Source organism: Papio anubis, chromosome 7, assembly GCF_008728515.1.
Source record: "Papio anubis isolate 15944 chromosome 7, Panubis1.0, whole genome shotgun sequence".
Taxonomy (NCBI): Eukaryota; Metazoa; Chordata; class Mammalia; order Primates; family Cercopithecidae; genus Papio; species Papio anubis.
The window spans coordinates 140,780,568-140,806,750 of record NC_044982.1 but is presented as its reverse complement, the minus strand read 5'-3'; the positions used below and the strand labels follow the sequence as shown (position 1 = coordinate 140,806,750).

At 36.2% G+C, this 26,183-nt stretch overlaps 1 non-coding gene and 1 pseudogene across 2 annotated transcripts; both read right to left on the bottom strand.

The window, feature by feature from the left end:
- Positions 1–282: 282 nt before the first annotated feature.
- LOC108586638 lies at positions 283–10,206 on the bottom strand (annotated as a pseudogene). The gene is made up of 2 exons (XR_004185348.1): positions 10,134–10,206; positions 283–1,023 (listed from the first exon to the last, which is right to left on the bottom strand). The product of XR_004185348.1 is annotated as a high mobility group nucleosome-binding domain-containing protein 3 pseudogene (transcript).
- A 13,509-nt stretch (positions 10,207–23,715) lies between these two features.
- On the bottom strand, positions 23,716–23,790 carry LOC116276252. Its single transcript, XR_004185676.1, has one exon. It is a non-coding gene; the product is annotated as a small nucleolar RNA SNORD11 (small nucleolar RNA).
- Positions 23,791–26,183: the final 2,393 nt, after the last annotated feature.

The following is a 26,183-nucleotide window of genomic DNA, read 5'->3' as shown; positions in this document are numbered from 1 at the left end:
TATTTTAAGTATATATTTTGATGTTTTTACAAATTTATACACTGTGTGACAACTCCTACCATCAAAATATGGAACACTTTTCATCACTTTTCCTTTCCTGAAAAGTTCTCTTGTGCCCCCTTCCTGCCCATTCCCCCAAACCCTTACCCCAGGCAACCACTGATCTATTTTATGGCAATATAGATTATCTTTGTATTTTCTGTAATTCATAAAAATGGATCATAGACCATTTACTCATTGGTATCTGACCCTTTACACTCAGGAAGATTTTTTTTTTTTTTTCAGACAAGTAAACCTTTTATTTTAAACCACAAATAGTCAGCAGGTGGCCACAACTATCCATGTTTCATTAAAATCACATAAAACCTAGGTACAAAAGCACCACTGATTATTGCTCTAGAAAAACTGCATGAAAAATTCAAATATGCACAGTAAAAACACCACAGTATGCACAGGACTAAATTTTAAAGCAAGTGCATGGAATGCTGAATCAATCTTACACACAGCTTTCCAATATTTAAGTGGTATTTATTTTACTTGAGGATGATGTAAATTTCCAAAAAGCATGACTATGAGACGATAAAATGTCCATCCTTATATATTTTTGTATGCCAACTAGTAGAGTCCTAAAAAATTGGCATTTACAAAATACTTGGTAAAAATAGCTTTTAAAAGTTGTCCCAAGAGATACATAAAATCAACCCCAATTTTTCATGACAATTCATTCTCCCTCGTTATCTACAGATTCAGTTTTCTGTGCCTTCCTTTCCAGCTTCCTGTTTTCCTCCTTCTTCCCTTTAGCACCTCTGCTAATCTTTGCTCCAGGTTCTTTCTTAGCAGATGTTTTTCTTGGTTTGGGTTCAGGTTTTGGTGGAGCAGGTTTCGCCGACAATCTGGCAGACCGTCTTGTGGGCTCCTGTTTAGTTACTTTGGATCCATCTTTGCCCTCTGTATTCTCTGGAGACTTTCTCTTCAGCGTAATGACTATGTCGGTGAAACAAAAAGTAAAGCAACGGGCTGGAACTCAGGAAGATTTTTTAAAAAAGATTTATCCATGTTTTTATATGTATGTTAGAAGTTCATTCTTCTTTTGAGTAGAATTATACTGTATAAATATATCATAATTTCTTTATTCATTCCTCAGTTTATCAAAATTTATGTAGTTTCCAGTTTTTACATATCTTCACTAACACTTGTTATTATCAGTCTTTTTAGTTTCATCTATTTTAACAGTTTGACAGTGATCATTCATTGTGATTTTAATTTTCATTTCCCTTATCCCTAATGACATTGAACATATTTTCCTGTGTTTATTGATCATTTGAGTGTCATCTTTTGTGATGTATATGGTCAAATATTTTACTCATTTTTAATTTGCTACTTATTATTGAGTTGAAAGAATATTTTGGATGCCAGCTTATTGTTATATAGAGAGATTGTTATTTATTTTTTCATCATTTTGCTCTACTTTTCAATTACTTAACCAGGGAATTCAAAAAGCAGAAGTTTTCAATTTTGATGAAATTCACTTGATCAAATTTATGATTCATGATTTTTTAGCTTTTATCTGAATAATCTGCCTATTGTAATCTCACAAAGATTTTCTTCTATATTTTATTCTAGAAGTATTAGAGTGTTAGTTTCACATTGAGCTTTATTTTAAGAAAATTTTTGTTTATGGTATAAGGTAACTATTAAAGTTCAGTTTTTTCCATAAAGATATTTAGTCTCTTCCAGCACAATTTATTGAACACATTTTTCTTTTCTCAAATCTTCCAATATTGATATAACCAATCCAATATTCTTATTTTGACTGTACACTTATTTTCTTCCTTTTATTTTCAACTTATTGTATCCTTCTACTTAAAGTCTATTTCTTCTAGACAGAATATAGCTGGTCTTGCTTTTTTGAACTAGTCTAACAATATCTGCCTTTTGATTACAATATTTAGTCTAATAATTAAAATTTAAAAAGAACATTTAACAACATACAAATATATAAAACAAAAAAATAAGTACAAAATGGTTGGGAATAAATTTAATAAACAGCTTTAAGAAAAAACTTTTTACTGACGAAAGTGTAGTAGACTTGCCAATTCCTAAAGCTGAACTCTAATTCGACAGGATAAAATGAAAGAAATGGTCAAATGGATAATATCACATTTTCTATAGAAAAAAAGATTATTTACTTTTCATTTATTTATTCCACAAATACTATTTGACAGCCTAGTAAAAAACTATCTTTGCATAATATTGAGAGTAAAGAAATGCTTCAGACCTGGTCCCTGACCTGAAGGAATGTACTGTTTATGGAAAGAAAGATACATAAGACATTTATAAAGTAAGTACTATATCAAGTTATGCTAAGTTATGCAGTGATAACACAGTAACCCCAAAATCTAAGTGGCTTTACATAACAAATTTTTAGTTTTTTGCTTATGCATTGCCTGCTTTCAGTGTGTGTCTCTAGAAGGCAGGTATTCTCCATGTGTTAGTTTCTTGTTCCAGCTGCTTTAATTTTGTAACAATCCCACATCAACAGGTAATTTCAGAATCCTCATGGCTAGGGAACAGAGAGCTGGGGAGTAGGGCATCAGAATTAAATACTCTAACAGGAGGTGACATTTGGCACTTCTATACATATTTCATTGCCCAAGCAAGTTGTATAGCCATGCTTAATTTTGCCTCAGGACTATACAACCACCCTATATGACTGTAAATAGAGGAGAATTTCATGTTAGTGAAAAGTGCTAGTTTCTGCTGTATGATGTATAATAGAGGTATGCTTAAAGAAGTATTACTCAGTAGTCAGTAACAGTGGACACTGCTTGTATTTTCTTACAGTTATGGATTGGAAATGTAGGTTAAGTCCTGACATATATAGTAAAGAGGAAGATAAATTAAAATGAGAATCTTGCCATACACTTTAAACTCCAATCCATACAACACAAATATGAATTGTGCACCTATTTGGGCAAAGTCCTATGTGAAGTGCAATATAAATAGGCATAATTCTGACTCTTAAAGATCTTACAATACAATGGAAGAGGTGAGGCAAGTCTGAAGAAATGCAGTAAAAGCTGATTAATCTGATAACTTATGGGCTGGAAGTCTTTCGTATACATGTATAAGACCATGATAATGATAACCTTAGAACTCTGCAAACCGCTAAAGTATTTTCAGAATCATTAAAGGAAGGTTAAATTATTTGCAGTCTAGGTTTGAGACTATTCTTGAATTTTAATACTAGACAATTGTCCATTCATGCATAGGATAGACTTATTTTTTCCAGTAACTTGAACCAATGATGAACTAGAGTACACCATTCTCTGATATTTTGTAAACAAAATTAGAGAAACAGATAAACATTTGCTTCCAGCAACATCTGCACAGAAATGGTTATGTGTATTGAGCAATCATAGTGATTTATAATGAGAGCAAGATGGAAGTAGATTTAAGTAGGGATGTATGTAAAAAGGCTATCTGAAGGGTATGTTTTGCAGGAGAGGCAAGAGGTGTTTTGGTGCATAGGAAGATGAAAGTGGGGGAAAGCATCTCAAGAAAAGAAATGAGATAGTTTAGAGAGAGATATCTGACCTTGATCACATTCATTGTTTTTGTGTGTTCGGAAAAGGCTATATAATGGAAAGTAGGAAGGGGAAGAAAGTTCCATTAATAGTCAACTTAAAGTTTTATCATAAAGGTTATTTTATGTGGTTTAGAGTGCAAATTCAAGTCCATTCAGGTTCTCAAAAGCAGGCTTGGAGATAGTTCCTGGATTTGTTTGTAAGGTACTTGTACAAGGAAAAGCTGCCAAGTTGGATGGTGCTGGAGAGCAGACATCAATGACCAGGAGCTGCCAGAATGGAAAGTAAAACTAAAGACTACAGGGAACGATCAGTAGATTGGGTGTTCTTTAGTTTCTGTCTGACATACACTTTTTCACTATTCCAGTGATCACATTCATTGCAAAAATGTCAACTATCCTCTGTGCTTACATAATAATTCTTATGTGAAACAGAGAAAATGCACAATATAGTGTGCACTCTGGAGACTGCCTAACTTGGAATGCCAACTAGACCACTAGCTATCTGTGACATTCAGCAAATTGTTAAACTTTTCTGAGTTTCAGATTAGTTTCCTAATTTGAAAACAAAGATAATTGTGTCTTCTAAACTAACAGTGATATTGTACAGATTCAATGAGTTAATAGACATATTTATAATGGTACTTGTTATATGCTAAGTAATCAATACATGTTTGTTATTATTCTGTGTCTCTCAAGATCTATTTTTTTCTAAGAGAAAAATTTGTATGTCTATCTGCTTTTCGGATCTCTCCATTTGGATACCCAAGAGAAACCCCAGGTTCCACAAGATAAACACATCCTCTCTCTACCCAGGCCCACTCTTGTGCTGTATTCCCCTTCTGTTCAACCTATTGAAAGTATCTCCAATATGTTCATCATTGTTTCTCCACATTGTTTGCCTACATATAGTGTATGACAAACTATATTAAATTCTGAACATTTCATACGAATAAAGACTCTATGAGGGCAATAAAGGAGTTGAATTGTGAGCATGACTCCAAGTCCTAAACTTAGATAGAAATGAAGTTGGAAATTGGAGGGAAAAGAATGTGGGCATGAAAAACAGGTCTCAATTGTTGATATTACTTAACAGCTGCTTTCCTTAGCAAATGCTTTAAATTGACGAAGCATAAAGCTTAGAAAATGCAGGTTTTTCTACAAGCAATTATTTATTGCTTTTGAACATTTCCACACCTCAACAATTTTGTCTTCCACTCCCTTTGAGAAACAAAACAATGTTTGACAAAGAAAGAAAGAAGATAAAATTCTCTTCCATCAAGGGATCACAGCATCTGCTTGACTTATATTACCTTAAAGATAAGAGGTTACATCCTCTGGAAAGATTCTTAAAGGACACAAGTTGACATAATTTTATAGGAGAATAAAAGGGCATGCTTTCATGGATGGATGATAAAAGCATGGGGGAAGAAGAGCATATTTCAGGTGAAGAAAATGACAGATAAAAAGAGATTAGTGAAGGGTCAAAACAATATATGAAGGTATCAACATTTCTTGCACAGTCATTCAATAAAAATGTCAACAAGCAAAATGCTGGCTGGCAATAATACAACCAAAATGGGTAATTTAAGTGAAGGAAGTAGTCTAACTGAGCTCAACATGACTATTAACACTTCTTTAATGGTCTCAGTGGAATAAAATACTGAAAGACAAGAGCTTGAAGTGAATAAAATTGTATCCAATTTACAATCAAATGAAAAGATGATGGGCTTAGAGCCAAAAAATATTCCTCAATTAAGCTTCTTTTCAATGGCTTCAGTTTAACCAGCTGGATTTTTATTTAAAATTAAAAAAAATCTATATTATTCAACCTTTTGAAAAGCAGGGTTTTCCTTTTAATGGGTAATTTGTTTCTTTTTATAAAATGAAAGTCAGCAAAAACTGGTGTTCTGCACACATGGAAGCATAATAAAACTGGCATAGAGAAATGGAAGGTGCCGCCCCTGCTCTCAGAGACATGACATTCTATGAAGAAATATGTGGCAAATGGGATATAAAGACAGGTCATAGGCAGGCAGCTCAGTGGACTTACCTTTCAATTCAAAGGTTTGCCAGTCAACTTAGGTGATAAGTGATAATTGTGGTTCTATGCTTAATATGGTACAATGATTTTGAGGATAACTCTTCAATAAAAGGGTAGCTTAAGGTCAAATTGTTCCAATTAAATAGTTCTCTTACCATATATCAATACATGCAGTGCAATTTCATGAAAATTTCATTTCTAAATGTATATGAATAAATTGAATGCTGCTATAGTAGGAAACATGTTTTATCTTCCACCCTAAAATTTCATAAATACAAATTTATGAAAATTTATATTTTCATAAATATAAATTTAATATATTTATATATAATATAAATATACATGATGTCCCTGTTTAGTAACTTCAATATGAAGAGACAATAGGTTAAAGTACTGATTTTTTTAAATGTCAAATAATTAAAAATAATGTTCCATCTCCACACATGTAAATGAAGATGAAAAACTGTAAATCTGCAGATAGTCCAGTCTAATCAACAAACATTTATATGCCTTCCTTAGCAAGTTTGAATGCTCCAAATGCCATAAAGGGCAATCTCCATCCTCACTGACTCACTCATTGGACAACCACTGAGATATTTCTAGAAAAAGATAAAATATTATAAATATACAAATAATATGAAACAGAGTAAACTGAAGCAAAGTAGAAGGGAAACACATTTAATTTAAGAAAATGAGCAATAGCTCCATAGAGATGATGGCATTTAAGAAGGGCTTTGAAAGATAAGTAGAAGTGACCCATAAGATAGGGTGTTTCAGGGACTGTAACAGCATAAGAAAAACTAAACAGGTGGTAAATAATGAGATAAATGGGAAATACTGAGGCATACAGTTCTAAACAAAGAATATTAAAATGGGGAAATTGGTAGATAAGCTTGGGTAGATTGACTTAACAGGGTAAGACATTGAATGACAGAGTAAGGCTTTTGTATGCCTTTCATGTAAAACATACTTGTTTTATCATGCAATTTGCCCTAAAACAGAGACTCTCAAAGTCGCTTTTGAGTACAAATGGTTCAGGTGTCAGAGCTTCTACCAAAAAGCTGGGAGATATGTATGATCAGGTTTCCATGTGTTATTAGTATTCTTAAATGCATTCAGGTGAATTATTTCTTTCCTTGCTTATTTATGCCCTATTCAACAGTTGCTTCATTGGTCTGTGCTGTTTTGGTTATTATAGTCTTGTAATATAGTTTGAAGTGGGGAAATGTGATGTCTTTGGCTTTGTTGTTTTTGTTTAGGATTGCTTTGGCTATTTGTGCTCCATTTTTCTTCCATATGAATTTTATAATAGTTTTTTCTAATTCTATGAAAAATGACATTAGTAATTTGATATAAATTATGTTGAATCTGTAGATTGCTTTGGGCAGTATTGAGATTTTAATAATATTGATTCTTCCAATCCATGATCATGGAATGTGTTTCCATTTTTTTTGTGTGTCATCTGTGATTGCTTTCAGCAGTGTTTGGTAGTTTCCCTTGTAGAGATCTTTTACCTCTTTGGTTAGGTGTAATTTTGTTTATTTTGTAGCTGTTGTAAATGAAATTACATTTTTGATTTGGTTCTCAGGTTGAATTTTATTTGAGTATTGAAAGGCTACTGCTTTTTGTATGCTGATTTTGGAACAAAACAGAGAACCCCAAAATAAAGCTTCACACCTACAACCAACTGATATTTGACAAAGTCTACAAAAATAAACAATGAGGAAAGAACACTCTATTTAAAAAATGGTGCTAGGAAACCTGGCTAGCCATATGCAGAAGAATGAAATTCAACCCCTACCTGTCACCACATAAAAAAAAATTAACTCAAGATGGTTTAAAGACTTAAATGTAAGATCTCAAACTAAAAATCCTGGAAGAAAACCTAGGCAATGCTCTTCTGGACATCAGCCTAGGCAAAGAATTTATGATTAAGTCCTCAAAAACAAATACAACAAAAACAAAAATTGACAATTAGAACCCAATTAAACTAAAGAGCTTCTACACAGCAAAAGAAAATATCGACAGAATAAACAGACAACTTACAGAATGTGGGAAAATATTTACAAACCATCTGACAAAGGTCTAATATCCGGAATCGACAATGAACTTAAACAATTGATCAAACAAAATACAAATAACGCCATTAACTTTGGGAGGCCAAGGCAGTAGGATCACTTGAGCTGAGGAGTTCAAGACCAGCCTGGGCAATATAGCGAGACTCTGTCTCTCTTAAAAAAAAAAAAAAAAAAAAAAAAAAAAAAAGGCAAACACTTTTCAAAAGAAGATATACACAAAGCCAAGAGATACTAAAAAAAATACTCAACATCACTAATCATCAGAGAAATGCAAATTAAAACCACAGTGAGATACCATCTTATACCAGTCAGAATGGTTATTATTAAATTTTTTTTAAAGCCGATTTTTTTTCATGATATTGTGGAGAAAAGGGAACACTTATATATTGTTGGTGAGATTGTACATTAATTCAGCCCCTGTGGAAAGCAGTTTGGAGATTCCTCAAAGAATGAAAAATAGAATTACCATTTGACCCAGCAATTGCATTACTGGGTAATATACCCAAAGAAAAATAAATCATTCTACCAAAAAGAAACCTGCACTTGCATGTTTATTACAACACTATTCACAATAGCAAGGTCATGGAATCAACCTAGGTTCCATCAACAGTGGATTGGGTAAAGAAAATTTGCTACATATACGTCATGGAATACTATGCAACCATAAAAAGGAATGAAAGCATGTCGTTTGCAGCAACATGGATGCAGCTGGAGGCCATTATTCTGAGTGAATTAACACAGAAATAGAAAACAAAATACCACATGTTCTCACTTATGGTGCTAAAAATTGGGTACACACAGACATAAAAATGGCAACAATAGGCAGTAGGGACTCTAAAAGGAAGGAGAGAGTGAGAGGAGAAGGGCTGAAAAACTCCCTATTGAGTACCATCTTCACTATTTGGGTGACAGGTTCAATAGACCCCCAAACCTCAGGATCATGCAATATATCCCTGCAACAAACCTTCACATGTTGTTTCAGTGACACCCTTTACAAATACTTATTAATGCAGTTTTTTTATAACAGATTTATTGAAATATTATATAATTCATGTACCATAAAAATTCACCTTTTTAAGTTGCATAATTCAGTTTTTTGCACATTTACAGAGTTGTACCCTAACCATTATCTCATTTTAGAACGTTTTTAATCACATCCAAAAGAAATTTCATATCTATAGGCTATCACATATCCATTCTTAGTGCCACCAATTCATGGAAACTGCTAATCTGTATTGTCTCTATGCCTTTGCCTATTCTGGACATTTCATATAATAGAATACATGATGGAATTATATTAAATATAGAATATATATAAGAATTATGTAGAATTATATGATATATGGCCATTTGTGTCTGGCTTCTTTCTTAACATAATGTTTTTAAGGTTCGTTCATGTTATAGCATGTATCTGTATTGCATTCCTTTTTATGGTTAAATAATATTTCGTTGAATCAGTATACTACATTTTATTCGTTCATTTGTTGATAGACCTTTGGGTTTTACTTTTTGACCATTATAAATGGTGCTGCCAAGAACATTTATTTATTTCTTCTTTGTCACTTGTGCTTTTGGTGTCGCATCTAAGAACCCGTTGCCTAACCTAAGGCTATAAAGATTACTCTTATGTTTTCTTATGAGACTTTTTATAAGTTGTAGATCTTAAATTTAGGTCTATGATCCATTTCCACTTAAGTTTTCTTGTGAGATCAGGTCCAACTTTACTCGTTGACATGCTTTTATCTAGCTGTTCCAGCTAAATGGATTTTTATCTAGCTGTTCCAGCTAGATGGATTTTTATCTAGCTGTTCCAGCAAGATCGATTTTTATCTAGCTGTTCCAGCACCATGGATGAACTGTTGTGGCTCTACAGATGTGATTATATATTTAATGGTCACCATACCTGTTTAAGCACATACTTAGCCTTTACCAAATTCTTTCATAAGTTTTAGATTAAGTATACTATTTTCCAAGTGAAAGTTTATGAGAAACATGGATGGATTAATTTCTTGTATGTAACTTACGTGGCCTTAGAAATTGACATAAGAAATTTGGCCTTGTCTCCAATTAGGAAAGAAGACCCCTATTAAAATCCCAAAGGCTAATAATCTCTCTTTCAGCATTTGGTTCTCAGAGAATCAAACTAAGATATCTCCAGTGAGGGGATAGGACCTCTCAGTGGACAGGCTTAGACATGGTCAAACACAATTAGGAGCCCATCATCTCTGTGGCAGTCCCACTCAGAAGATGAAGAGGAGAGGAAGGCTCCAGCTATGCCTGTCCTGTTTCTCCTTCCAAAATCACCAAGAGTAAAGTGGAGGATTGGAGGGAGACCAGGATTGTAATACTAACACATAGTCTCTTGTATAAAAGGAAACCTAAGAAGTAGAGAATAAGCATGTTCCCTAAACCATGTACCAAATACCTCCGGCAAGGTGGTAGGCTCTGGTGCAGGTCTTAATTTTTTCCTGCCTGCCTCTCCACTCCACCCAACCCATTACTCAGTAAGAACAATCTGACACCCATCTTGTTCACCTATGATGTTAAGATGAGGGATTCCTACAAACACGCTGATCGAGAGTTAGGCTTTGTGTCCCCACCCAAATCTCATCTTGAATTGTAATCCCCATAATCCCCTGGTCAAAGGAGTAGACCAGGTGGAGGTAATTGAATCATAGGGGTGGTTTTTCCCATGCTCTTCTCAGGAAAGTGAGTGAGTTCTTACGAGATCTGATGGTTTTACAAGTGTTTGGTAGTTCTTCCTGAATTCATTCTTCTTCCTGCCACCTCGTGAGGAAGGTGCCTTGCTTCTCCTTTACCTTCTGCCATAATTGTAAGTTTCCTGAGGCCTCCACAGCCAGGTTGAACTGTGGTCAATTGAAACGTTTTCCTTTATAAATTACCTCGTGTCGGGCAGTTTTTGTTGAGACGGAGTCTCTGTCACCCAGGCTGGAGTGCAGTGGCACAATCTCTGCTCACTGCAACCTCTGCCTCCTCGGTTCAAGCAATTCTCGTGCCTCAGCCTCCTGAGTAGCTGTGATTATAGGTGCATGCCATCACACCCAGCTAAATTTTGTATTTTTAATAGAGATGGGGTTTCACCATGTAGGCCAGGCTGGTTTTGAACTCCTGATTTCAAATGAGCCGCCCACTTCAGCCTCACAAAGTGCGGGATTACAGGTGTGAGCCACCGCATCCGGCCTCAGGCAGTTCTTTATAGTTGTTTTTACGGATGAATACACATGCTATAATTGCTTCTTTATTGTAATGCTTTTTGTGCAAACTGTCACCTCAGGCGATGTATTTCTTCTTTCCTTTCACCCAGTGGCCAATTGACTTGTGATGTGCTCAAAGCAAAGGAGAACTTTGTTAGGAAACTTATTTTTTTCTTACGCTACTGTAGGCAAAGAGGACATTATTGCTGACTTTTTGAACTAAATATACTCTAAATTTTGGACAAAATTCATGGTAATTCTATTTTTAGCTGAGAATTCACTTCTGGGACCTATGAAATGACATTTTTGGCTCTACTTTGTATGAAGCAAAAATAAATACTTCATTAACATTTGCAAGCAGTTTCTTTGCACCCACGGTCTGATGGAAATGACTTGGGAGCCAGAAAATGTGAAATGAATTTCTACCTCCATTATTGACTTTGTGTGTAATCTTAGAACTCTTAAGTTCCCTTAAGTTACTTCCTCTACCTGTAAAATAGGAACAATGATATTGGAGATATTTGCTTCATTGCAGTTTATTATATATGATTTTTTTAAAAAAAACTCTTTCACTAGTGAGCAGGATACAATTAAGTTGCTCAATTAAGTTACTTTCATATAAATGCAATTTTTATGAGAAACATATTCCTGAAAATTTGTTATAAATTTGTTATATATATATATATATATTTTTTGAGACGGAGTCTTGCTCTGTCACCCAGGCTGGAGTGCAGTGGCGGGATCTCAGCTCACTGCAAGCTCCTCCTCTCGGGTTCACGCCATTCTCCTACCTCAGCCTCCCGAGTAGCTGGGACTACAGGCACCCGCCACTCTCGGGCCTCTCGTGGGTTAAGTTTTTGTATTTTTAGCAGAGACTGTCACCTGTCAGCCAGATGGTCTCGATCTCCTGACCTCACATCCCCGGCCTTACCCCAGTGCTATCATAGGTTTTGAGCCACTGCGCCTGGTCAATTTGTTATATTTATATAAATATTTGTTTATAAATATTTATATAATATTTATATAAATATTTATATAAATATTTGTTATAAATATTTATATAAATATTTGTTATAAATATTTATATAACAGCTCTGTTTATGTACTACATAAATATTTGTTATAAATATATAAATATTTGTTATAAATATTTATATAAATATTTGTTATAAATATTTATATAAATATTTGTTATAAATATTTGTATAAATATAAATATTTAAATATTTGTTATAAATATTATAAAATATAAATCACTCTTTTTCATTTTCAAAATGTTAATGTGTCCACATTAAAAATTATTGATTTCAGCACATAATAGCAATTGTTAAATTACATTTTTAGCAACTTGGCTTTCTCATAAATCAGATGTATTCTTATTTCCAAAATTTCAGTGCAAACCATTTTTAAATAATTTCTAGGTTGCAGCAGACTTTTGTTACATTTGATTTTGTGTTTGAGAATAGCATAACATCCAAGCCTATATAATAACATGATAGCCATTGTGCAGTTCTACAGTGCAAAAATCCATTAAAACAGACACATTTGGAGGTGGTTTTAGGATCTCTAAATATTTTTTTAATTCAAAAAATAAGCTATTTTATGCTTCTTTAGATAGCAAGCCCATTTCAACTAATGAAAAGATTCCAAGTTTGCACCAATTTTAAGAAACACATCTGTCATAAGACCAGGGCACACTCTACTCTCAAGTCGTGAAATGAAAACATTTCAGATTGCTTGCTGGATCCTTGGGAGCAGGAGAGTCTCTTTAGATGCAGCATATAGCTCTAGTTCTTTCAAGTCAACTTTCATTACAAGGATACCCAGTGTATAAAAGAAAAGCTCTTCGTTATTTCCTCAACCATATTGTAGCATTTATGCATTGAAACTAAAGAGGTTTATTTTGGCTCCACTTTCATTTTATGATATTCAGAGATGGAGCATATCACCGAGTTCTTTCATTCTGCATATTCTTTTAGTTATGTTACTAGGTGGGTGTTAGGCTAACCTTGTTTTTGCAGAAATAATGGTAACAAGGCTACTCCAAGGGACTTCATTACCCTCACAAAGCAGCTCCCAGAGTAGATGACAGTCGAGTGGAGGCTATATTGCTTGTTTAGCAGTTATTCTCAAATATAAAAACAGATTTATTAGGGCCCTCCCATATTATTTACCTGGTTGGGGAGGTGATTCGGGAGTTTGAATTTAAAGGAAAAAAAACCCTCAACTCCCTTCCATTAATTAGCCTTCTCTTACCAGCAGCAGGAAAGTCAGCTCAATTCAGCCTCCATCCCTGACTTCCATCAGCCGTAGAAGACCCAACCCCAGTCTCAGATCTACTCCACTCCAGCACTATAGCTGTAGCAGGAGTTTTCCTGCTCATCCGCTTCTACCCTTTAATAGAAAATAAACTATCAATCCAAACCTTTGCATTATGTCTAGGGGCTATTACTACCTTATTTACAGTAATCAACAAAATCTTTTCAGGTCTTTCTGATATCAAGCCACGTGTGAGAATTACTGCCTTAATTTCTTGAAGGCCTCCTAGATCCAGGGCCAATGTCACTCTGTATAGTTTCTGTGTCACCCTGTAGTTCCAACATCAATGTTCTGAATGCCCAGTCTGGGCTTTATGTGGGCTTCTTTCCTACCTGGACATGGTACTTGTTCACACTACCATGGTACTTGTTACTTGTACACAGCTGTTGCTTGGTCTCTTCCTCTTCATTTGTGCTATAAATACATTTATTTATTTTTCCCAATTATGGCGTAACATGGAATAATTTGAGATTTAGGCCAGCATCCAAGTACTTAGTCCATGTATTCTTTCAAAGTCTGTCAAGTATATAATATGTATCCTGGCAGGTACATTTATTACATACATGAGAATGCAGAGGAGGAGACACCCAACCTTAGCAAATCTCTTCTACATCACACAGAGATGTTAAAGTGGGCAAGGTAGAAAGGGGATAAAAATCAACTAAAAACCAAACACCAAAACAATAAATGCAGGATGACAGAAAGGTATCTTATTCTTTCTTGATCCCTGCCAACCTCTTACACACATTCTTTATCCCCTTAACATCTTACCAGTATAGGTTGTACATATTCACCAGTTAATGTTGTATTTCTTATTTTTTAAAAAAAGACTGTCACCTTCATTATTGAAGGTTATTTCAAATTCCTAATTCAAAATGCCTGGGAAGTATTAACACCAAGCAGACATTTGAAGGTCATTCCTTAAAAACTACCAGATTGAGTAGCTCTAACTTCACTATGTTCTGCATCCTGCATATCATTATATTCTTGAGGATATTAACTGAAAATTATTTTGGATTTAAGTCATCCTTTTATGTCTTCAAAGTAGAATACTCACATAGGAATCTTTTATTGTATAATTTTGTTTCTGCCATAATATGCCACTCTTCCTATTTTTTTTTTTTTTCTTTGAGACAGGGTCTTTCTCTGTCACCCAGGCTGCACTGCAGCGTTGTAATCATGGCTCACTGCATCCTGGAATTCAGTCCTGGGCTCAAGTAATCTTCCTACCTCAGCCTCCTGAAGAGCTGGGACTACAGCTACAATTTTTTTTTTTTTTTTTTTTTTTACTTTTTTTGTAGAGATTGGGGTCTTGCTATGTTGCCCACGCTGGTCTTGAACTCCTGGTCTCAAGAGATTCTCCCACTTTGGCTTTCCAAAGTGCTAGGATTATAGGCATGAATCACTGTATCAGGCCCGCTCTTCTTACTAACTGTGTTGCCAACTGTACTATTAACAATAGAGCTTGAGATTAAAGTGAAGTGTGAATATAATGACTGCTGAATTGAAATTAAATTCTGGTTCAGTTAAGTTAGCTAATATATTGACAAAGCTCCTCACAATCTAGACTTTTGAGAGCTTGTTCAGCATCGGTCCCTCAGGGCTGAAAGTTGTCTGGTCAGCAGGTTGGCTGTGGGGAAAGTCATCTTTTCTTTCCTTCTTGTAGATATGCCCCTGCTGAACTGAATGGCACTCCCTTTATTCCATGGATAATAAGATGTGCTTATCACAACAACTTATTGGAAATAAGCCACACATTCAAAACTAAAATGATAATTAAAGGAAAAAGAAGACAGCTTCTGCACACAGTGCCAGAAATTCAAGGGACCAATCCTTGGAGGACAGAGAGATCAGGATTCAGATTTGATGAGTAAATTTCCTGGGCTATGTGGCACCAAAAACATCATCTGACACACATCTTGCTTTGATTTCCACTTAGGTTTAATGGTTGAATAATCATGGCTCATAAATTTATCTTTAATAACATTCACAGCAGACAGTTTATTAGCAGATTCTGTAGGCTGCAGGGTTGTCATTTGCTGTTATAGTGATTGTCTGTTTTAAATATCACAGCTGTTGGTGTTTTTATTTATTTATTCATGATTTGATTCCTGCCTCTCCCACATCTCTGACACTCAAAGGCAGGCTATTCTCTTTTGCTCTTTGAATTGTGAAAGACTGCTGTGACAGCCCCTAGCCCGGGCCGTGGAGTGTCACACAAGGTCCTATGGTACTGAACAAAAAGCCACGTCTTCCCGAATCAGGCAGAGCTCTTTATGAGAGCGGAGCCTTCTGGTGGGGGGCTTTCTCTGTCAGTGAGTGGCGGGCATGAATGGAATCCTATCAGGGGCTCTGGGCCAGTGAAGACCCTTCTTCATGTGTTTCTTGGCCAGGAGAGTGGAACCAGGAGGAAAAATGCAAATGCCTAGGCCTTACTTTCCTATGCAAAATTAGATGCCACTGTGAATGAACATAGGCAGCACTGTACTCTGCGGTTTCTAAATTCAGCTGGAAAGAGAACTTGGTCATTGTACATGGCACCTTTCATTGAGTTGTTGGGGGACAGGCTTGCATTGAAGAGATGACATTATTTCATTTGTCTTCAAAAAGGCCCTGTGAGGCAGGGTGTCTATAGAGGGATACTATTTTATAAAGAAAAAATTAGGGGTTCAGCAAGCATTACTGGTCTCTGGATTTCTGATTTAGCTCTGTCATGAGACTGGTGTCCTCATATTCACAGCATGACCTGGAATGAGGCAGGGAAGGATGCTACTGCTAGGCAGCTGATCTGGGGAGCGTGGACATGCCTCAACTAGCAAAATCCTCCTCCTCTCTGCTGAGGAAACATGCTGTGCTCCCCAGATCCCCTGAGTAAATAAAATCGCACCCTGCCCTGATGGCTAAGAGGGATACAAAGTCTGCTCTTCCACAAATTAAGCTTGTAATGTGCGTTCCCCAGATGAAGGGCAAGCGGTGACTTAAATTCACTTTGAAATGTTAATCACTAACCTCATTTAATTTCCTATGAGCAGGCTTGGATCCCTGGGAGGCCACTGGAAGCAGGGGGAAGAAATAGGTAAAAGGAGAAGAATGAGGAAGGAATACAGCAGTCACCTGTCACCCATTTGTTAACCTTTCTAGGGACATATTTTGCTCACACACCCTAGAAGATACCTACCAGTTTCTTGCCAAGTTCAGCAAAAAGGAGATTCAGGAGATCTCTGTAACTCCTGTTGCTTTGGGAGAAGGGATGCCACAGTCTGGAAAGAGGCAATAGTTCTCCCCTTTACTACTATTAACAGAGTTTGTCCTCCCTACCTTTAAGTAAGTGCTTTTGTACAGTAACAGTAAAAGCTAACATGCAATCATATTTCAGAAGTTGATGATGAGTGCTAAGGATTATGAAGCACTTTAATTTTGCTGTTGCTTTGCTAATATCTTTATAAAAATAACTAGTGCCAGGAAATGGTATCAATTACTAAGCAGAGCCACCTCCAGGGCTTAGTACAGTAATCCTTTCCACCTGGCTGGCTCCGACTTCCTCTCCAACGTAAGGCTGAAATCAGATAATGATATTTCTTTGAACAGGTGAGATACCCCCTCACAGCCCCTGTCATAAATTAGTTTCGGTATCAGTATCAACATTCACACATGTATGTGGCTTAGTGGTTATCAAACTCTCTCCCCGCCCAAAACCCTAAGTCAGTAAGCTGGGTGTCAATGTTCTGAGGCTGAAATCAAATAATTAAGTAATTGTCAACATAATTTAATACATATCATGCTAATTTAACAAATGTGGTTTTTGTTTGAAGTTTTTTTTTTTTTTTATTTTTTGCCCATAAATGGTTATTAAGCCTTTGGTACTTGATGATGCTTGCCTGCTAATGAATATTGGCCAATATTTATCCATTTAAAGTATTTGTTGAATCTGTCTTAAAATTTTTTGGCTCTACTTTGATATATTTATCATCCAGCTAATTTTCATCATGGCCACACCTACTACCTTGGTCTGAGCCACCAGATTATGGCAACCAACCTGAACAGGTCTCTTTACTGCTTCTGTGTTTGCCACCACATAGTGGCCACATGGCAGCCAGAGTGAGCCTGTAAAAATGTAGCTCAGATGATGTGGCTCTTGCTTGAAACTCTGCAGTGGCTCCCCATTTCACTGTGGAGGGGAGCACAAGTCTTTATCACGACTTACAAGGCCCTGCCTGGCCTGACCATCCTGGCCTTGCCTACTCCCCTTCCTTGCACTCACAGTGCCCCAGGCACCTTGGCTTCCTGGATGCTTTTTGACATGACAGGCAAGCGTGCATCTAGATAGTGCCTTATTCTTCTGCCTGGAATGTTTAGCACCCAGATATGTGCTTTGTTGAAATCATTAGTTTTTCAAGTTTTTGCTGAAACCCCACATTGACAGTGTAATCGCTCTGCTTAATTCCACAACCTGTTTCTAACTCCCATCCCCCCTTATCCTGCTCTGCTTTTCTCCATTGCATCTATCACCTTCTAGCCTTTTAGCCTGCTAGAATTAGAATGTAAGTACTTTAAGAATGGGGATCTTAATCTTTCGTTTGCTAGATCTCATGATTTCCAATAAGTGCTCCAGGAATATTTGTTGAATAAATGTCTATTATGTGCCAAAATCTATTCTCAAGATACAAGAATTAACAAGACATGGGTACTTGGTAATAGTTTAGTGAGGAAGACACACAATTAACAAGAGGATACAGGAAAACAGGATAACGAAATAGCAGATGCATAATAATGGCAAAAATTACTAGGCGACAATTGAACTAAATTTGTGTGTGTGTGTGTGCGTGCACATGCGTTACACTAATGGTTATAATCTCATTCTGCATCACATTGTTATATTTTCTACCCTTAAAATGGTTTCTCTAATGCAATTCAATACATCAGTATTCATTTTGTCTCCAAGGACCACTATGACTTTCAGGTGCTCCACCTCTGGGGAAATTTAGGAACTGCTATTTGATTGTGTGATTTTCAAAGGGCGTAAACATATTTTTTTTCACCTAATCCTCAGAACAACCTTCAAATGTAAGTATATGTGTTGTCTTCTTTAAGATGTTTTTCTCCTTTTGACTTTGAGGCACTAAGTGATGGAGTTTAAGGTAATTTTGTAAGTTAGGAGACAGATTCCTATATGTTGCATTTGTTAGTGGCATGGCTGCTACCCTGTGTTCACTCTTTCTTCTTTTTTTTCCCCAATTTCAATCCACCATTATGGGTCTTTCTCTCAAGATAAGAATAAATTCTGGGCCGGGCGCGGTGGCTCAAGCCTGTAATCCCAGCACTTTGGGAGGCCGAGACGGGCGGATCACAAGGTCAGGAGATCGAGACCATCCTGGCTAACACGGCGAAACCCCGTCTCTACTAAAAAAAAAAAAAAAAAACACAAAAAATTAGCCGGGCGAGGTGGCGGCGCCTGTGGTCCCAGCTACTCGGGAGGCTGAGGCAGGAGAATGGCGGGAACCCGGGAGGCGGAGCTTGCAGTGAGCTGAGATCTGGCCACTGCACTCCAGCCTGGGCGACAGAGCGAGACTCCGTCTCCAAAAAAAAAAAAAAAAAAAAGAATAAATTCTGCAGTAATTGCCAGGAGTGGGAAAAGTGCATCTTAATAGAAACTTTTGTTGTCTTACTGTGCAGTCAGCTTGACCCTGGATATTAGATCATCATCTCTTTCAATTCCATGGACGTTTATTCTATAAGTAGTAAGTAATAGGCATGGCCTAAATATTTGTAGGAGATACAAAGATGAATAAAACAACATTCTTATTTCAGGGTTTATTGTTGAGGAGAGGTGCTTATGTCAATCCGTAGTAGTGGTGAAATGCACTGTGTGTGCAGGGTCTGTGTGTGCGTGCGCAAATGCACATGTGTGCACATGTTTAATATTTAAATAGACTTTTCATTTTAGAATATATTTAGATTTATAGAATAGTTGTGAAGATAGTACTGAGACTTTCAATATACCCTACACCTAATTTCCCTTATTAACATATTGCATTATCATGGTACATATTAAAGCTGATGAAACCAATATTGATACACTATTGTTAAAGTCTATACTATGTTCACACTGTCTTATTTTTTTCTTAATTTTTTTTCTCTGTTCTGACTCATCCAAAATACCAAATTACATTTAGTGATCATGTCTTTTTAGGCCCCTCTTGGCTGTGACAGTTTCTTAAATTTTTCTTGTTTTTGATGACCTTGATAGTTTTGAGGATTAATGGTCAGATATTTTGAAGAATGCCTCCTAAGTATGATTTGCATAATGTTTTTCTCATGAGGAGACTGAGGTTATGGGTTTTGGGGAAGAAGACCAAACAGGTAAAGTGACATTTTCATCACATCAAGTGTACATGCTATCAAAATGACCTATCACTATTGATGTCAACTTTGATCATCTGAGGTCATACTTTCAGATTTTTCCACTGTAGTCCATATGATACACAATATTCAATCCACTGAATATTTGCATATGGAAGATTTCCTTCCGTTAAGTTAAAAAAAGTAGCTGACTCCAGTTGGAAATTTTAGTTAGGGGATTTATAATTTTTTCCTTTGTAATTATGTGATGAATACATTTAATGCACAATTTGAGTAATCTTTGATTGCATTTTTAATTATTTTCTTATTATAGTATCTGTGTCAAGCTTATGGTATCTGTGTCAAGGTGGGCTGAATTATATGCTCTAAAATCACAGAGCTTACTGTCTTCCTGTCTTCCCTGTTTGAAAACTAAGGCAACTAGACTGAAGTCTCTGAAAGAATACAGTATGACGTACTGTTCTTCCACCTATAAGATTCCATGAGTCTGATTTTTGGCTACTCTTAGTTTTTTAAAAATGGGTTATCATATTTTATACAACTAGGTATATGTATAAATAAGACATACATATTCCTTAGTGTGCATAATACCAACTTAGGGTAGGACCCTACACAAATTAATTAAAATTTAAATATCCTTAGAAATTGAATAAATTATTAAGCTTGATATTGCAATTGACATGTAAAGTATAATTCATTAAGGAAGAATTTAAAAAAACATTTTGGGGTAGGCAAATAGAACTTGAATGCAAGCTTATGGGATTCTTTCAGTCAAATTTTATATAAACATGGTTGTATAAGGCCTAAAATATGAGGTAACAGTCAATAACACATGTCCGCCATTCAATCCAATCTCTAAAAGGCAGGCTTTGGAAATATGAAGTGATTCCTCCAGCATAGTTCATGTTGCTTTAGTCTTGACTGCTATTGGCATGAGACTCATTTTAACCCTATTATTGATCTAAGAAATAGAGAATTTGGATGGGATCCAGAGGAAATGAGATAAAAGAACAACAACAAAAGCAATTAGAGGGTTGACTGGGAAACAGAACTTATTGAGATTGTTGAGTTTGGAGCAGTCTGAGGAGATAATTAATGGCAACTTCTAACTCTGTAGGTGAGACTATGGTATAAGTAACTGTGTGTAACTTCCTTCAGCATCCACCTAGGAAAAGGCACACTTACATGAGTATGGATTTGCTTTGGTCATTGAAAAGACATTATGGGTTATGAAAGAGCTGCAATTTGTTATCAACTCTAGGATGCATCAGGAGAAGAAAGGCTCACAGCTTGCTAGGAGAGGTTCCTGAAATGGATGGAATTGCAGAATAGAACAGTGGGTGGACAGGAAATGATCTCTGCCTCCCGGCCCCGAAAGTTTTAGTTGGCACCCCAACTAATGATGAAACCATCTGTTCATGAAAAACAAACCTCCCAATACTGAGCTTCACCCCACCCTACTTAGCCCTTTATAATTTGTTTTGGGGCTATTGAATATGGACCATTGTACTCTGTTTTTCTGTGCTGGTGATTGAGTGATTTGCTTCTTATTACTGTGCATTAGCAGGAATTGATTGGAGACACTTCACTTTGTTTATAAAGACAGCTTCTGCGAATTGCCAGCGTGGTGCTTTCAGCTCATGTAATATACAAAATATGTATTTCTGTAAGTCACACTGATTTAGAATGTTCTTCCACGGTTCTCCAGTATAACAAGTTACTCCTTGGGCGAATGTTAAACTCTTTTAGGAACTTCTTTTGCTCACTGGATCAATAATTTACTGTTTGAAAAAAATAATACCTTGATGTATATTATGTAATAAGGTCAAGTTGGTGAGTTATACAAATAGGAAAATTGGGAGAGGGGTATTGTTCATTCCTCCTTAAGAATCTAGGATGTAGTATTATGTGGATAAAATAATGGTGCTAAAAATGCAGATTTTCTTAAAAGTCAGGAAACCTCTTTTTATTTAGATCAGGGTAGGCACAGTCCTTTTCATGATCTCTGGGTTTTCTCATTGCTCTCTGACTCCAACCATGACTCCTCCATTCAGACCATTCTCAGACTCTGCTTCTGTTTGTTTCCTCCAACAAATTTTTGCCCGATTTGTCTCATGGATTCTTCTTTTGAAACAACATAGTGAGGTGTTTGACCTTGTGTAAAAGAGTTACTGCACAAGGTCAAGCATGCAAAACACAAGAGTATCAGTATCAGAAATACGCGTAGCTTGCTATAAGAACATGGCCTTGGAATTGCTAGATTGCTATCTCATAACTCATCATATGTGCTTATTGATATTAAGTTATGGGGATTTTTAAAAGGAGGATGTCAATATATTGGATTCAGTATACTTCATCAGAGTGAAGTACTGAATTTGGGGGCGAATTGGGCTGAGAGGTCTGGGACAATATGCTGTGCATAAGACTGCCTCTTCACACTTGTCCCATGCACCTTAGAACTTTTTGGTAGAAAAGCCACATAGTATATGGTAATTTAGGACAGTGATTTTATTGGGTTAAATCATAACTAAATTATTCATTTACTTGAGGCTGCATAATCATTGAGCTATATCCCTTGGTAATGTTCCTTTAGACTTTCTGGGAGTAACCAAATTTAGAATAATATGCTATCATACCACTTTTAAGAAACATGTTGTATGCCATCCTTGATGACTGGTTAGAAATGTCTCAGAGAATATTGTTAGTGTACATTTCATTAATCATTTTACTTCAAACGTGATGAAAGTGTCTTTACATTTCAGATGATATCTAAAACAAAACCAGATGTAATATGGAATTCAGAGCCGTGAAGGAGTTATGAAGGGTATCCGAAGTTTATCATTTAAATTACCAAGTATTTGTAAAGCTACTGCATTTAAAATATGTTAAACGTTTTTATAGAACCCTTCAGGCATTTGGTATCAGAGAAAGCTGGTTTAAAATAGTCAAATGTTGAAAATGGAAGTACTAGTTATTCCATAGCTACCACTCAAAGTCTCACTGCATAATTATATGAGAGTTGTTGTATGTTCCCTAGAGGATCCAAGTCAGCCATGTAATCGCATCTCTAAATTTATTTCTCACAGTCCTGTTGGCTATGGGGGCCTTAGGTAATCACCTATTTGTTTATAGTATCATGCTAGACATACAGCCATAGCATTTCTGTAAGGACTATTGGTATTTCTTCTGAGTTTTGGGTTTGCCAAGCAAATAAATATAGATACTTTTTCCTCTTCCCACAAGCTGCATCTGTAATTTGGATAAATTATCAACAGGTGCATAGTGATAGCTTTACAACACTTCATGGTCCAAATGAATGGATATGGTTATCACCACAGTTAACTGAGACTGGTGTTAGAACCCACACTTCCTCATACTTTCAAATTTTATAAACACAACAAAACACTACATGTTAAAATGACAAGTTATATCCATGAACCAATTTATAATGAATAGTGATACTGTTCCGAGGGAAAGACTAGAACAAAATAAAGACACCCAAATATTAATTGTTAATCTTAATCACTGTTTAAAATAATTTTGGTTTTACCTGATATTGGGTGACATTAAGCCTGAAAATTTTCTTGGAGTAGAATGCCATTTTGCGAAGATGTAGCTCTGATACTTCAGGGCTTCTGCGTGGTTTTCTTACTCTTCTAATCATCTCGCTATGTAAATTGTTTCATTCTTTATATGCTTTTGCTTCTCCAGGGAAACTATAATGCAGATTTCCCAACTTGCATCCTCTAATTGTGGTAAAGTATAAAGGGAGAGGAAATGCTAAAACGTTCTGTTTTCCAAACAGGTTATATTCAGTTTGATGCCATTAATCCTGTCTCAGGTCACCCCTCAAAGCCCTGGGCTCAAGCAAGCCTCCTGCTTCAACTTTCCAAGTAGCTGGGACTAAAGATGTGTGCTACCACACTTGGATAGTTTTTATTTTTTAGTTTTGCAGAGACGAGGTCTTGTTGTATTGCCCAGACTGGTCTTGAACTCCTGACCTCAAGTGATCCTCCTGTCTCAGCCTTCCAAAGCACTGGGATTTCAGGAATGAGCTACCATGCCGGGCCTTCAGGTTTCCATTGTTCTTTTGTTAAAATTTTTTTTACACAAATGTCTCAGATGATGACTAAAGATGCCTTCATTATCCAAAAGGAAATCAGGCAAATAAAAATCATAGTTGAATCAGGACCCTATTCTTAAGAGCCAATCTTATTGCGTGTGAGATAAAGTATACAAGTTCAGATATTTATTATTAGTTCTATTACTAATTTCTAGCCAAAGAAAGTGAATTTCTCTTCTTCATAATACATTCATTTATTATTTATTTTTATTTTTTTCTTTTGGATTCAGGGGGTACATATGCAGGTTCGGTATATGGGTATACTGCATGATACTGAGGTTGGGGTGTGAATGATCCTGTCACCCAGGTACTGAGCATAGTACCCAACAGTGAGTTTTTTAACCCTTCCCTCCCTCCCCCTTCTATGAGTCCCTATATTTAGTGTTGCTGTATTTATGTCCATGAATACTTATGGCTAGCTCTCATTGTAAGTGAGAACCTGTGGTATTTGAGTTTCTGTTCCTGCATTAATTTGCTTAGGATAATGGCCTCCAGCTGCATCCATGTTGCTCCAAAGGACAAAAATTCATTCTTTTTCTAGCCCTGCATAGTATTCCATGGTGTATATGTACTATATTTTCTTTATCCAGTTCACTGTTGAAGGGCACCTAGTTTGATTCCATGACTTTGCTATTGTGAATAGTGCTGCAATGAACAATTGCATGCATGTATCTTTACGGTAGAATGATTTCTATTTCTAGAAATCATTAGTAATGGGATTGCTGGGTCCGACGGTAGTTCTGTTCTAAGTGGTTGGAGAAATCTTCACATTGCTTTCCACAGTAGTTTAACTAATTAACATTCTCACCAAGAATGTATGTGTTCCCTTTTCTCTACAGCCTCACCAACATCTGTTGGTTTTTGACTTTTTAAAAATGGTCATTCTGCATTGGGAGTTATACCTGATGTAAATGACGAGTTGATGGGTGTTGATGGGTGCAGCACACCAACATGGCACAAGTATACATATGTAACAAACCTGCACGTTATGCACATGTACCCTAGAACTTAAAGTATAATAATAAAAAAAAAATGGTCATTCTGACTACTGTGAGATGGTATCTTGTGGTATTTGTTTGCATTTCTCTGATGATTAGTGATGATGAGCATATTTTTCATATGTTTGTTGGCCACTGGTATGTCTCCTTTTGAGAAATTTCTGTTCATGTCTTCTGCCCATTTTTTTTTAACGGGGTTGTTTTTTGCTTGTTATTTTGTTTAAGTTCCTAATAGATTCTGGGTATTAGACCTCTGTTATATGCACTGTTGACAAATATTTTCTCCCATTCTGTAGTTTGTCTGTTTACTCTGTTGATAATTTCTTTTGCTGTGCAGAAGCTCTTTAATTAAGTCCCACTTGTCCATTTTTGTTTTTGCTGCAATTCCTTTTGAAAAGTTAGTTAATCATAAATTCTTTCCCAAGGCTGCTGTCCGGAATGGTGTTTCCTAGGTTTTCTTCTTGGATTCTTGTACTTTGAGGTCTTACATTTAAATATTTAAGTTGTTTCGAGTTGGTTTTTATATTTGGTGAAAGGAAGGGGTTGTTTTAATCATCTGTGTATGGCTAGCCAGCTATCCCAGCACCATTTATTAAACAGGAAGTCCTTTCCCCATTGCTTATTTGTGCTGACTTTGTCAAAGATTAGATGGCTGTAGGTGTAGCTTCATTTCTGGGTTCTCTGTCCTGTTTTATTGGTTTATATTTCTGTTTTTGCATGTTCATTTTTGTTTCTGTTATGTAACCTATTAGTATAGTTTGAAGTCAGGTAGTATAATGCCTCTGCCTTTGTTCTTTTTGCTTAGAATTGCTGTGGCTATTCAGGCTTTTTGGTTCCATGTGAATTTTTTAGAATAGTTTTTTACAATTCTGTGAAAAAAATGACTTTGGTAGTTTGGTAGGAATAGCATTGAATTTTTAGATTGCTTTGGGCAGCATGGCCATTTTAATGATATTGATTCTTACAATCCATATGGAGTGTTTTTCCATTTGTTTGTATCATCTTTTTCACAGTACATTTATGATCAGCAAATGAAATTTGTTTTTCCATCATATTTCTTACTTCAGGGCCTATTTCAAACCCTACCTATGTCCTGAATACTTCTCTGATAAGTCTGGCATAGCAAATTCCCTTTTCTGAAGTTGTATAATTATTTTCCACTATGGATCTGGGATCCTGACTACTAGCAGTACTCTGCTTTCTCTGTGAATCCTTGAATATGCATATGGAAGTGGAAGTTGAGAGTTGAAAGATGATTTTTATGTTGAAAGAATACCTGGGTGGGGCCTCCCAGGCTGAGATTCCAGCCACCCTCCCCCTGGGCTCTTGCAGGGTAGCAGCTCTGCACTTCCCTGGGGTGACGCTTTCAGAGTGAGCAGGCAGGCCACTATTTTTACTGCAGCCCTCACTCCTGTTGCCCTTAGGCTTGGAAGAGAGTTCAGTGATTAGGAACTAATGTG